Source organism: Patagioenas fasciata, chromosome 8 (genome assembly GCF_037038585.1).
Source record: "Patagioenas fasciata isolate bPatFas1 chromosome 8, bPatFas1.hap1, whole genome shotgun sequence".
NCBI lineage: Eukaryota > Metazoa > Chordata > Aves > Columbiformes > Columbidae > Patagioenas > Patagioenas fasciata.
Window position 1 is genome coordinate 10,073,231 of NC_092527.1, and position 15,493 is coordinate 10,088,723.

At 40.7% G+C, this 15,493-nt stretch overlaps 1 long non-coding RNA gene across 1 annotated transcript in view; it reads right to left on the reverse strand.

Moving 5' to 3' along the window:
- Positions 1–15,493, reverse strand: part of LOC136104331 (uncharacterized) — a 500,900-nt gene that overhangs the window by 472,412 nt on the left and 12,995 nt on the right. Inside the window, exons 2-3 of the long non-coding RNA XR_011740242.1 lie at positions 2,420–2,652; positions 546–620 (exon numbers count right to left, since the gene is read on the reverse strand). This is a non-coding gene — a long non-coding RNA (uncharacterized lncRNA). The remainder of the gene's footprint in view (positions 1–545; positions 621–2,419; positions 2,653–15,493) is intronic.

The following is a 15,493-nucleotide window of genomic DNA, read 5'->3' on the forward strand; positions in this document are numbered from 1 at the left end:
CTCATCACTGCCTAAAGATATATATCTATAAGTATGTTCTGTTTTCTTCAATCAGCTTAGTATTTATGGGGTGGTTGAAAAAGAATCTTATACATTATTTATTGACATTGATTTTAAGCAAGTCATTCAATTCATAAACATAAATTACCTAAGAAAATAGAGTGTTTATTTTTTCTCTCTAAAGAACATTAAGCATTTAATTATTAATGGGATTTTACTGTTGAATTCAGTAAGTAGGTCCTTAAAAATAACAAAGGGGTATAGACATAACTAGCCATGGTACAGTTATACAATGCCTTAATAATTCCAGTGTTTACTGCATTTCTTAACTTAAGGAAGTACTGGTGCTGATTTAGAAAGAAAGTCGCACCTAATAAAATAAAAATAGCCCTCTGTTTCAGTTTTTTTCTGAATTTACATTTCACCAGAGGCCTCTAACTTCTGTCTAGACTAGTTCTGCTCTGCTGACCACTCATTATGGTAACAGGCCACGATGAAAAACCCTGTGGAGGATGCAGATCAATTACTCAATGACATTCACTTACCAACACTGATTAGGCCATGCGTTGTTTGACTTCCCCGTTGATTTTTTCTGTCATTGGGAAGTGGTCACACCCCTCCTGTAGCACAGAGGAAAATGGAGTTCATGAAAATTAAATGACTTTGAGGTTTTTAAGAATCCTATCCAACTTGAATGGAAAATGGCCAATTAAATACATTAAAGAGCAAATTCCAATAAAACAGCACAGGCACGGATCTTTGCTTTGAGCACACAACTGTGTGCTGAGACGGTTTTGCACAGTATCATACAAACTAATGACCAGATCAATAGCATGCAAGAACACAACTCTGCCTAAGTACCAGTTTTCACACATTTTTTAGATAATACTTTTTTTCCTTCAATCTCTTACAAGTTCATATACCCCCAATTTCAATTTCCTGGATGTTTGGTTACCCCAGTTTTGGTTATCCTCATTGTAACATTTACTATCTTCTGATGATAGGTCTGTTACACTTAGCCAAGAGTATACACAGCTGTTCTGCTAACACATTCTTCTGATGAATGTGTTGCTTTATCAGTCCTTAAAATGCCAGCTTTTTCATTACTGCAATGTTTGTTATTCCATTAAAAACTTACAACTAACTATTAATTTTTTATGGATTATCAGTTACAATCCATTTCTATCCAGGCAAAGTCCAACCATTTATAAAATCGCGTGTCGCATGGTATGCAACTGATGAGATGCTGTAACTTATTAAGCAAAAAATATTTCCCTTAGTCTGCCCTTCTGAAGTTATTCTTAGAGCTGAGAAAGACTCATGGCCAGGCAGCAGCCTAACTGCCTACACCTGCATTCCTGCTTGTTCAAAAGCAGTGGTCAACAAGGAGATGCAGTCTGCCAGAAACGGGACAGCTGGTAGCCTCAGCACTCCTGCAGACTTCTCAAGCCAAGGCTACTGGGAGCACACACAGGGACTGGAGGTGCTTGCAAGCCCCCAGGGTGACCCTTATGCAGTTTCTCTCAAACTGTACATCACCAGTTCACAAACATTACTGGAGCCAAGATGAGATTTTAGCCCTACTCTGCTGTACTTTTTACCTTAAAACATCTTTCACATGTCTGGAAATCTGTTTGTCAACAGCCAAATCTGCAGCCTAATTTACTCAGAAAACATGGTAAGTATCATCACTGCAGTTATCTCCTGAGGTCTACCCGAGCCTGCTCTGTTTTCCCGTTCTGTTCTTTTTCATGCTGAGTTTTCCACTGAGAAATAACCCACTCATCAGCTGAGCAGCCCTGCAGAAGGTAAAGCCAGTGGCTGTTCCTTGAACAGTTAGCTTACTTCCTTCTCATCTCCTGCCTGTATCTCCTCCCTCCTTTCTTATCCTTTGCCATATCAAGGCGGCCACAACTTCATGTTCTGGGGAAAAAAAAAAAAAAAAGCATCTCTATAAACTAAATGCTTTAAGAATTAGTGTACAGTTTACTCTTTACAGCTGTTTGCTATAATATATACCTGCTGAGACTAGCAACACAGTGCCAGTGGCAAAGACGTGTGTCATCTGCCCACGTAGCTATTGGGAACTGGCAGGATTGTTTCAGTACAGGTAATTCCTCTGGAAAGAAGGGATCTGTGCCAGCTTTGGAATGGCAGATATGCAAGGGGAAAATGACAACCAAATCCCAAAGGCAGAGCAGAGTGCAAAAAAAATCAGAGATTACTTTCAAGTTTCTAATCCAGTGCTCTGGAGTTTCTGATTTGGGTTAAGGGTGCTTTTAGAAAGACGTAATGTACATCTGATTCCTTAGCTAAAGGAGCACTGAGACAGGAGAAGATGCACACACACATATCTGAGGGACCCATGGGTGCTCCTGGATTTAATCCAGACATAGAAAATACTACAAAATTTACCAACCTATAGTCAAAACCACATCAGGTTGGCTGGTGCCGCCTCTGACTTCTTCTGTGGTCCATTTCATCTTTTTGGCTCATCTACGTCTTCACAGATTTCTAATTTGAAAAGTAAGGTTGATTTTCAATTGCATGGTGAAAGATTCATACAGAAATCTTGCTTCTGGAAAACGTCTTTTGAAGTAAACCCAGAAGAACTCCAGGGTGATCAGGTAAAGAAGTCTGTCCTTGCTGTCTCTGTCAACAAAATGCAAAAACCAAAGAGTAAGTGCTTCCATACATTTGCATCAATAAATAAAATTTCAAAATTATTTTTCTCTCTATTAATATCTTGTTAATTACCACACGTTGTCATTGCTTCTGAAAGCTACTGCATTGCAAATAATCTAAAGCATTCTTAAATAAATAAGAGAAAAAAAGAACAAAGATAGTAAATCCATTTCATTTGCTTTGTTTCCCACTGAGTTTCGTCAATCAATACTATGTATTACCTGCAATTCTGTTGCCCTCCTGAAAACCTTTTATTCATGACTTTGGGGATATATTTTAGAAAGTAAGTTTAGAAAATGACAGGCTGCCCACGTAATTTCTTTAACCTATCAATAATTCTCTTTTGTTCAGAGTAAAAAATGAAGTAAAAATGAAGTAAAAAAATACAGTAACTGAACTTGAGAAATAATAGCCTGCATATTTGAGCAACATTTAATTTGCAGTGACTACACTCTCATCATTCTAAACAAGTAATTTGCAGTCCGATCACACCTTTTGCTGGCCTGGACAGCGCATACTGTATTCTGGCATACAATGTCTCAAATGTCCTCATCAGTCCGTTTGAGTATTTTTTACCCCTTCTTTCCCCGCAGAGCACCAAGTTCCCTCTGCCAAGGCAAGAGCAGCAGCGAGCTCTGACCCTCTTCAGCTTTCTCTGGCGCAGAACCGCCCCGGCCTTTGCGAGCACCGCTCCTCTCCCAGTTTCTCCTGCCCGCGTCATGGTCTCACCTGCAGGGACACCTGTGTGACCCTTTCTGGAGTTTGTAAAGCCTGCCAAGAGGAAATCAAGTCCCCCGTCTCCTCCCCAGCGCCCACGGCAAGTCTCCCACACGGGCAGGGCTCAAAGTGACCACACAACCCACACAGCAACCAGGGTAGGATGTTGGTTTAAAAAGCACAGGACGACCCCAAGGAGAGGTAAATCCGCTCCTTACATTCCCTTCTCTTTCCAGAGGAAATTTGCATTTAGGTACAACCACCCTGATTAGAGGTGTGAAATGCATTTTACCATGTCCATTAATCAGTCTTCTATAATTTTAGTTTTCACATAACTTCAGAGTATAGATGTTCTTTCCCAGCTAAATACAAAGATTCATGTCAGTATTTTCATACAACACATGGATAGATTTACCTAATAGCACTACAGATATGGGTTCCGTCATACCTTAAATATCTCTAGAACTATAACAGAGCAGTACCTAAGTTGTACTGCTGAAGTGTTTCAATGTCTCATGGGAATACTTGAAAGGAGAAAGAAGTACAACATTCACTCTTGGTATTCACAACCTGTTCATTACACATTTCTAGAAATGTGCCACCAGCACCACCACCACCCCCCCCCCCTTTAATTAAAAAGAAAGCTAAAAGAGTAGGAGGAACAAAGATGTTCTCAACTTCAATGACATTATTGGAAAATAATTATTTCAAAAATGCTTTATCTGTTAAAAAGCTGGCAAGCTACCAGGATCTTGATTGCTGTAAGCAATTTTATAACTGCTCTACACAGATAAATTTAACAGAGAAATTAATTTCAGTCTCGTAATAAGTCTCATCTCATTACCAAAATGACATCTGTGCTGCAACAGAGCCCTGCACAAAGGATTGCGAGTAGAGGATTTTGTGCACAGTTTACAACTGCCTACATATGTCCACCGCAAAACTCTGAATGCCCTTAACACTTCTTTCTAGACATTAATTCAACCTAATTGTGAAATAGGAAGTGAAATATTGTGAAATAAAGTAAAATCCCTCCCAGTTTCACTTGTATTTTGCCCACTGGATTTGAAGCTGCCTGGAGCCATCATTTATTCTCAGTTTGTTAGGAACATGCCCCAGGGAGCAGTAACAAGAGTAACACTCCTTCGAAGAACCATATCAACTATGCCACTATCCTGCACCTTTTTCTTTGCAATCCAGGGCACTTAAAAACATGTTAATAACACGTCAGGCTTCTCTGCCCACAGACACAGTAACAATACAATTGAATAATGAAGATGGTCGGTGGGTAAAAACCGTGGTTTCCTTCCTTTATGCCACCACGCACTTGTTTGGGACTCAGGATGTTTCTATTCCATCCCTAACTCCTCCAATAAGTCTTTGAAAAAGCTGGAAAACACAGCATGACCAAGATCCAAAATTAAAACTTGGCAGTAGATTCAGCAATAATCTCTGGATGCTTTGAGTCAATTTATGGCCCCTGTGCTCTGGAAAAAAAAAAAAACAAAACGGCACCAAACAATAACAGAGCACATAACAGCTCATAAATCGTGCTGCACTAGCGCCCGTGCTGCAGCTCTCAGGTGGCCCTGCCTGAGCAGCGGCATTATGAACAGCCTGATTTGCTTCTTCTACTGTTGTTATTGGTGTTCCTGTTACGGCACATCGACCAGGGTATAAAAAACATGCACGTGATATATCCTGATGAAAATCCTGATACAGATTTCGGTTTTGCTAATGCCTAACTTGGCTGTGCGGCATCAGATCTTTGGGAGCCACAATGCCACCCCAGCCTACAAACGCCACAGCGCACATTTACTTTGTCCATTAGGTGGTCCTCACACGTTTGCTAGTGTACCTGACCACGCAAATCAATATCTCTTTACAGAGCACATGCTGCGAGTAAGAAAACAGACCATTTTCTTCTATCCAGCACATCCCTGTGACCACAACTTTGTTTCACTATTTTTTCCCAGTTACAGAATTATTCTCCTCATCAATTTTGCTTCCTTGGCATAAACTCATCTGTAGAAAGTGTATGCATTTAGTACAGCATATATTTTATTTATTCTTTAACTTCTCCACAGAAAATGAAGACAAAAACCCTCCCCTAATATTTCTTTGGTTATTATTAAATGTTTTTGATTTTTGACCTAAGTTTCTTGAGCTCTTTCCTCAGAGATGTTTTACATTGCTCCTTTTCTTGTTTCCACGGCAACCTTTCCATGATTCTCATCAAGTTATTTCCTGTTTTATTATAATTCTAAAAGGAAATTGTGATTTTGCATGGGTTTTCTTGTTTGGTTGGGTTTATGTGCGTGTGTGCGCGTGGTGGTGTTTTGTTTGGTTTTGTTCTCAACAAATGCAGAAGTATTTTTTACATATGCATTTTAAAACAAAACAAGGATTCTAGGACAAATAGGATTGAAAAAACTGTATCAAGTTCTGTGCAACTGCTTCTAGAAGAGATGAAAATAGACCTTTTCTCACCTGGGACTCCTGCTGCAGTCAAAGAGAAGTCTGTTTAGGAGCTGTTGTAGTTTATAAGCTAATGTGGAGGAGTAAGGTTTTGTTTTTCCTTTAAGCAAAACACAAGTGAACTTCAGACGTGCATAATTTTCTGAGACCAAGAGATAACAAAGAACATTCAGTTCGACATTTTTGCAAGAGCTATTAGATCTCCAAGCCATGTTCCAGTTCATATAAATGAATATTAAAGATAGGCAGTTTGCGTCCCAGTTGTTTCTGCATGTTGTTTGTATTTGTCTTAAATTCCGGTAATAGATTTGAGTGGAGAAAGGGACCGCTCCTAACACTCCACATTTTACACGCTGTCAATCCTGGCTTTCCAAGTGCATCTGAGTAGGAAAATACACGTGAGAGGATTATGTTCCAGTTCCAGCCCAGACCTTTGCTAAGAATAGTTTTTCTTTCTCTCCTCCACCAAACATTAATGCAACATTTGATGTCGCTTTCTAATTTATTCGAAAACATATGCCTGAACGTTTTCAAAAACATTCTCTTTATGGCCTCTTTTTTTCTGAACAGGTTGTTAATGGGACGTGTTTGGGGTTTTCCTACTGGGTCTGCGACACCTCGAAGTAAAGTGACTTCAGTTTCCAGACCTCCTCATGTTTTATGATGCTTGCATCAAGGGTTACATTTGCTATAGCAGCTGTTCCTTCCCCTTTCAATGGATTTCAAGCTTTTAAAATAGTTACCTGTGAAAAGAGAAGAAACCTTAAGGTACAACAGTCAAAGGACTATTAATTTCACCAGCCTTGAATATAAAAATCTTTATCTTAAAAAGCATCCTCCTACACTAAGTGGAAGAGAAGTACGGCTGAATGAGAATTTTTCAAGTTTTTCTTTGCAAATGCACCTATTTATTTAAGTGCTTTCCCACTGAGGCCTGACCTTTTAGGAAAGTTACCAATTTTAATAAAAAACTTCCACTGACAAAGATTCCTTAGCTCCAAATTGAGTTTTCAGTCCAAACCAGATAAAATATTTGTCTGTGCCCATTCAGAGCACATGTCGACCTTCCACAATACAACTGGAGCAGGGAAGCAAGAGCTCCACCTTATGTCAGGTGTGATGGGGACCTGACTAGAGCAGAGCTTCAGTTTTTCGCAGGATGGACTCACACTTCCAGGTGAAGGTTTAATCAGCTCTGGCTTGCTGGCTTGCAGCAAACAACACATTTTTTTCTGTGGTCCTCAGGAAGTTTTTTGCACCTCCAAGGCCTGGCTCCCTGCTCACCTCATCGTCTTCTCAGTTTCTCTGCACAAGCTGCAAATCCTCAGCAGGTTGCCAGAAGCCTGTCCTTCCTGAAACCACCTGCTGCTCCATTCACACCGAAAGCTTCCCTCCCCTTGCAGGGGCTGCATCCTGACACTTCTCTAGGGGCAGCCTGATATTTACATGGAAGAAAAGAGGAATATGTGTTTCCATGCAATTGCAAGCACTGGAGCATGTAAATAGTACTGAGGCACCACCTAGCAAAGCAAAGGAAGTAAAATCTGGCAGCGAATCTTGTGCAATGTCTATTACACACCTACTAGAGACACACTGACCCGAGAGCACAACTGATGGAAGTACAACAATACGCCAAATCAGCTTTACATCAGCAGATTTAGACCGTCCCTGGCTATGATGCTCCTGAATAGAACAAATGCAGAACTGGCAATTCAGCAAGGATTTCTAGTTTGACAAGGAAGTTCCACTCCAGATTTGTTAACAGCATCTCCCAGAGCTCAGTTGTCCAAGATCTCAATTCTTCCTCTTCGATGCCACAATCAGTGTTTTGGATCACTGTCTGATCTTCAATTGTGGAACTGGGATTTTTCTTCAGCTAGATCTAGAAGTCAAAATACTTGTGTAATTTTTCGAAATTTTATAGACACTATGGACGGAAGAAGAGTTACTTCTGTCTAATACTGTAGATATTTTCCTTATCTTCACAATAGTAATATCTGTTTAAACACCTCTCCTTTTAACTTTAAAACCTATGTGCACTTGAAAATGGAATTACAATCTGAGCTTGGAATAATTCTTACAAAAGCTCAGGCATTGTCCATCTAAAATAACATACACCTGGATATTTTAAGTTGAATTGCTTAGTAACACCTTTTCCATATAAGCTAATTTTTTAAAAATTCTCTTAGTTGAATTTGTATGTCTGCTTTCTTCTGTCCACAGACTACACTAGAGATACGCAAGCTATTTATTTCAACTGTGACTTGCAAACTTTGGGATTAATTGTAAAAAATGTAACTTTCATCATGAGAGGAAAGCAGATACGTAGGCTGCTAAAGGCAAACCAGGTGCTGAACTCTTAACACAATAATTTCCTTTTAAACTATTTACTCTGAAAAAAAAAAAAAAAAAAAAAAACCAGTACATTGTTGCTAATTAATATCTACTTCTTACATTATAGCCCTGTTCAGCCTTCAGATAAGAATGAGAGACTAGAGGCTTTGACCTCTGCAGCTCTCCCTGCGCAGGCTGGATCTGAAGCGGCTCTGCAGGCATTCTTCAGCTGAATGCTTTGTACATCCCTTTTTATTCTACACTTTTTATTGCATTTAGTTACCGTCTTGTGGCAGGCCCTTAGCAATCCAAGATACACACACTGCAAAATAGTAACTACAGCCAATTCACTGGACTTCTTCAAGGAAACTTTGTGAGTAGGTTTAGGTGTGTTGTTGCTCTTATGTCACAGCTCTTTGTTTCAAACTCTTTCCTGGGAAGTCCTTGCTTTCCAGGTTTACTTAAGTCAGTTTTCAGAGTGTCATACAAAGCTTGGTCATAAACTCTGCAATTCACTTAAGCCAGCGCTGTCTGAGGAGCTGAGCCTACAAAAGACTGAGTGAGATTATGTTCTTCCTCAGCTCCCCTACAGTCAGTAGGTTTTTAACTGTGTTCCTTCTGTGCCTTTTAGAAAATGTTCCACAAAGGCAGGACAGTTTTGCCTCTAAATTATTAGCAACTTAGTGAGTGGCCAGCATAGGCCTGCTACAGCCCTTTTAGGACTAAAAGACATTTTTGAAAGACGCTCCACTCAGGAGGTGACACTAGAAAGCAGACCACAGGAGTTACATGTGCAAAGCCAAGCATGCACCTCACCTGGAGACTGAACACAAATAGCTGTACATGGTCAGCTACTTCTTCCTTAATTGTCACATTTACATAAACAGCTGAGTGCTCATTGATTTCAACTTAAAAAGACACATCTTACACACACAAACTTTCAGAATAAGTCCAATCCTTAGCCCCAGCGGCAGCATTAAGGTAAGCTTAAGCAAAAACTATTCACTTTCTACATTGTTTTCAAAATGCCTCAATTGTCTGTACACAGGGAACTTTTGTGAGTCTTACATAGGGCACGTCTATCTTCTCACTTAAGCTTTTATTCTTACGTTAACATCAGATCTAGAAATAAGCCTAAGGCTAAATAAATGAGTCTTAAAAACATTATTGTCCTTCACTGGTGCCAGATCACATCAGTTCAAGGCACTTAATTTGCTCTGGCTTTTAGTTTTAAATCAATCATTTCAAAAGTTCATACATGTTATTCTTGTAACTTTTTTTAGTTAATAATGAGAGACACAATGACAATTACATCTAAAGTAAAAGAGCTTAAACATTCTAAACCATCTGATTTCATTATGCAAATGAGATAACATGTTAATAACAATACATACCATTTCAGTAATATGAGTTGACTCTGTACTTAAGTCATTTCAACTTCATAAATTCTGTTGAAGATGGAAGAGTCAATGTAGGTCATAGTCAGGTAGCACACCCATACGGAAATGCACCATAAGGCACACCTGTGATAACAGCATTCAGGTAAAGTTTTAAATGTATGTATTAGTTGCCCTTGTACTTTACAGTGTAAAAAGAAGGATGTACTAGGGAGTTTATAATCTATGCCACTGTACAACACATATTAATTTTTAAAAAGTCCACCGTGCACGTTCTCTGCTGGGGCACGAAGGGGCTGCTCACTTCAGCCTGAAGGAGCGACATGGCCCCTCGTCCCACCGTCAGCTCAGCTCTCTGGCTTGTGTCAGTCAGGACACAGGAGAGAGACTCATTTGTTGCTGAGCGTGTACAAACCTATAAACCACGTCAGAGGCACCTATACGCCTGCCCAGAACTTGCCGATAAGACAAACCAGGCTGGATACCCATGACCAGTAACCCCGGTAACACCTCAACTGCTGGACTGTTCCTCACTCAAGAGACTGCCAGACAGCAGCTGAGCAACATCTCCAGTTTCTATGGTGTTGCCCTTCTTCTCTGCAATGTCTCATTTTTGCTCAGCATCCTAACTAGCTATTGCAGCATGCACAGAGAGCACAATATGCTAAATACATATCCTGAGACTGATAATTTTCATCAGAGGCAACTCTGCCATTGTCATCTTAGACTTCAGACGATGACTTTACAGAGTCTGCTACTTAGCTTGTTCAAAGAAAACGCTGCAGTTTCTGGTTCTGGGGTACACCCCAGGTATCTGTTTGCATCACAAGGCTAAGACCCTTAGTAACAGATATGGTGTGGGCAAGCTCCCTTCTGACTAGTCAGAAGTTAGTTCTCTCGCCCAGAGCCGAGGCCTTGGACGGGTGCTGGTTTTATAACTTGGCCGAGTAGCAGTGGGTAGGCAGAGGAGATGTGGTCATGAATCTGTACCTTGGCTTAGGTGCCTTACAGACAGTATTGGTCAGCAGAAATAACTACTTTCTAACGCCAGCACAACGGCAGCAGCATTAGCGCCCCACTCTCTAAATGACACCCGGAAATTACAGCTGGACTGATGTCAGCAGCAAAAACTGACACCAATGAGTCGAAGGTGGAGCTATTGATATGAGCTTTTCTGAGGTCTTCAGGGGTTCACAGAAGGGAGAGACACCAGGGCAAGCAGCAGGGACCTTCGCCTTCCCCACTGGCCTCGGAAGAGCCGGCGCAGCGCAGCTCCGTAGGAGCAGCCACCTCGGGGGTCCCCACCGCAGGGACACCTCTTCTACACTGGGATTTCGGCTCCAGCTCCACCCCATGGAGGTGAGCTATCAAGTTGTGGGTCCCTCTTCAGGTAAGATGAAGCGTGCACATCTCACACAGAACAACCAGATATAGGAATTCAACAAAGAACAGGAGCACGTAGCTCCAGCAGAGACTCTCAGGAGGTTTGACGTTGCCTAGAGTTGTAAAAGCCACAAGTTAGTCCTGAAAACAATACCATAACTAGCAGTTAGAAACTGACTGTTCACAGACAACAGCTGCTTCTGGGACCTTAACAACTAATTTGTTATACTGCACCTTTTAGGAGCACAATTAAAAAGTAATGTCAACTTACAAGGCAAAGCGTATTTCAGTATTCGTCGGCTTTATCTGTCTTTTCAAAATATTCCTCTTACTACAACAACTCTTATGTTACCTCAGGAGATCTCTGATTTACTTCCCATCTTATTTAGCATTTGCACTTTGGTGGAATCTCAAAGTCATAGTCAGGATTAGGCCCCATTTCATGAAACAGCACATGTGCTAATCGTTTTTAGAGCTAGCTATTACTCAGTCTCGGTGGGAGACAGCCCTTGGCAAGCTTTTCAAGGACAAAGTGCTTCCAATACAGCTTTTAGAACTGTAGCATCGATAGTTCTTTTTTTATATTGCAATAATTACGTGTTACAATTGTATACTATGCATAAATTGAATATGCATTCAGTCTTCACAAAACAGCTTCTCTTTTTTAGGTCTTGATTACAGATTTATGCTATGAACCGATTCTGAACAGGTTCAGCTGAGACCAGTGTAAACATGTGTGCCTGTTGAATTTGCCTGTCATCAGACAGAGATTTGAAGTCAGCAATAATTTATGGGGGACGATACCTGCTTCATTTCTCAGCACAGGTGTAATGTGAATAGGTCAAGAACTCCTTTCAAAATGAATGAAAATACTGAAGAGTTACTGCAACTGCTGCTGAGTGTGAGCAATGAACAGGGCAGCAGTTGTGCAGGAATAACAGGCAGGACTCTTGCGCAATAACGAAATCGCGGGCAGTCTTCACTTTGCATTTCCAAGCACATCCTGTTTACCAAGCAACACCCGGATTTTGCTGTCCCTGAATCACCTCATTGTTAGTCACAACTCAGGAGAAAACATCAAAACAATCACACTGAGTGATACAAAGCCAACTTGAATTTTTAGTATGAGGATAAATAACATCATCCACTAAGGAGAAAGCTGAGCAAAGAAGAATCAGAGTCACCAAAGCCTACAGGGAGAGCATGCCAATGAAGACAGCTGTTGTTCCATGGCATAAATATTGCTCAGTTTGACCACAATACATAAAGATGTAGATATGATTAAGTCATAAGTCAGACACCATTAAGAAAATGCATTTCAATTCCTACTTTTGTTGCACAATAAAAAGCCCTCCTAGACACCAGCCTCTTAGTTATCTGGCTCAGAGCTTCTGATGCAACTTTAAATATTCCAAGTGAACCTAGGTTTACAGTATAACAAATGTTCTTACAAATAATAACATCTTTAATATTGGCATAAAAATCTACTCAACAGTCCTTAGGTTTCCCAGAGATCACAGTCTCTTTATTATTAATTGCGAAAGAAAAAAAAAAAAGACAACAAGACGACACATTCTAAATAAAATCTTCCAGGAGTTTTTGTATAATTTCTTAGTGTGACAGATTTCCAAATAAAAAGCATTTTTAAACTGTCCATAAACTTCTGTCTGCTAAACTGTTGTGCTACCACATGGAATAGTCATGCCACTTGGAATTCTTCATCTTCCTTCTCTCTCCTGCTCTGTATCCCAGAGCCTGAGCTAACATTAACAACTTCTCCACAAAGCCAAAGAAACGAGGAATACAGATTTAGCATTAAAAGGATCCAAAACCAACATTCTTAAAAGCTCTGGCATTTTGAGGAGGCAGAGAAAACTGGTTTAGGCCACTCTTGGAGTGCTTTCGAATTTCTGTACAAGTCACTTACCTTTTAAAGTCAATGGGTACACTTTGCAATTGTTATTTGTGGCAGTGACATAAATTCTGCTCCATGTTGTCCATGCTATTATACAAAGCAACTGTGCACCCCAGGAGAGCTTTATTTCAACAAATATTTGACTGAGCTACTATAACAAATAGCCAAAGGGACAAGAGAGAACAATTTCACATAAATTGTTAACAACAGAAAACTAATATTCAAGCAGTTTTACCAACTGTCGGTAAATTTTACATGGTTGGAAAATTCAACGAGATTTATAGCCCTTCATTTAAGAGAATGTGCACAACTCATTTACAGCCTCATGCCCTGTGACTCTTCTCAAATCCATGCTACTAATAATGCCTACCCTGCAATGTATGTAATAATATCACGTATGTGTAAACATACCATAAATAAATAGAGAACACAAGTCAGCTACTTCTACTTTATACTCTGTGATCAAGTCCCCAGATCACTGTCTGGGCTATACAATGCAGAAAACTAGATTTCTATTCCTGTTTTGGTTTAGTACAATCCCCTTTGTCCCAGCGGGTGGGTAGGGCTGGAAGGCCTCCTGCTGTCTGCATCCCCAGTGCTACGCTTTGTGTCTTTGCTCCAATTTGTCAGGATTCCCTTTGGTGCTGTGGAGTTCGCAAGCTCAAGCAACAGCCCGGGGAAACACTTACTAGCACCTGAAAAACATGTCCCTTTTGGGAAGGAGTTTTCAGCTTTGTCAGAGAGGAATCCCTCCCGCTAACAGGTGTTCCTCAAGGAGCTCAGCAAGTATACAATATTTTCTGGCTGTGAACTGCAATCAAACTGACAATTATATGTTCACTCACGTCCTTGACAAAAGCTCATTTAGCCACAACATCAGGCTGATTGGTTTTTTTCTTCTGCTGCCGCCTTTTATATAGTTTTAAGTGACACATTAACACTTGAGCCACCTCAACAAAATACATGCAATAACCAGGTTTCAGAGATCCTAGTAAGTTTGATATACTGTGAAAATACCAGTTCTCAGAAGGGGACTCCTTGTTATCCACTACACCCAGTGAAGGTTATAGAGTCCAGCCAGGGTTTTGCAGTGGGAGGGGTGATTATCATGCTATACTGCACATAGCTACAGCGTAGATATCTATGGCACAGAATCAGGCACTGCTGCCCTTCAAGAGCTTGCAGTATTGACCTGTCAGCGATGGCAGCACATGTGCTTCCCACAGGCTTCTCCACATGCTGGCCCTGTCGGATGCAGCTCAACTCCCCCCGAGAATCAGTCAGGGCAGACATTGTCCCTGTGCTTTTGTGTACATACACATCATTACTTAGAAGGAGTGTTACTGGAACATCTGGCAACCCCCATGAGTTTCTACACCTCATTTACTATGGGGGTGTCAGCGTGTTTGTAGCTAAGGCTCTCATGAGAAAATCAGCAATATTCTGTGTCACATGGGATTGAACCCTTCCATTTATTCTCCTGGGCTGCTACCGTCTCTTCCTTTCACCCTCGTTTTCCACGTGTTTCTGAAGCATACAGGCAGTGCCCTCTTTACGGAACCTCTGCCAAAGCACCATGAAAAACTCCTGCTACTTGCAACAGAGCCTTCAAAACCAACCAGAATCAAAACTTTTCCTCAAGAATTAACAAAGCTCATATGCCAAGAAGGGGCTCTCAAAAAAAGCTGTGAAACAGTGCCATCTCAGGGGTTAGATCCAACGGAAATTTACAGCAGGTCTCCAAGCCTCTGCTCCGTCATCTCCACTCAAATGGGAACATCACCATGCTACAGTTATTCACTAAATACTATGATAATTCACCAGTTAGCACTCTACCCTGTCCTCTTTACTCAGAAAGTTACATTAAATATAATTTCTAGTCCTTGTTCACAAACTGGCTTTAAACAACACGGAAGTTTCGTTTTTGTAAGTTCTGCTGTCATTTCTACTTGGCTGAAGTCAAGCAATCCACAGGCTGTATTATAATTATGTAGAAGCAGGGAGTTAAAAACTACAGTTCGGGGTAAAGACACGGCAGGTGTGCAGTTTAATAAGTTCTTAAGTGAGTAGTGGGAGAGCATGAAAAGGAAGTGCAGAGGGTGATTACAGGGCTCTTCCAGCGAAGGGAGCAGTGCAGGCACTGAACTCTGTAATCAAGAATAAAGAAAAACAAGCTCACCTCTAATTTTCTCTGTACTAGAGCCTTTGTTATTCATGCTCAGAATACAAGATTAGAATACATACCATCGAGTTAACTGACAAGATTAACCTTTTTTGAGATGTACTCCTTTAAGGTTAAGACAGAGAAAAATGAGCAAGGACATAAAAAATAACCTGGATCTGAAAAATATATTGCCCACATTCTGCTTTGCAAATTAGTTAGATTCCTCTCTAGCTTCTGTCTATTCTCTGCTATTGAACAGGCCGCACAGGATAAACCTGCAGAGGGAAAAATGGAAAGAGACACCATATGGAAGGGAAAAGGCAGCTATTTGGATTTACTACACTCTATCCTCAATTCTCTTCCTCCTCTCTCCAAGCAACAAACAGCAGAAAACCCCCAAAATCTTTTCTCTCTGCTCAG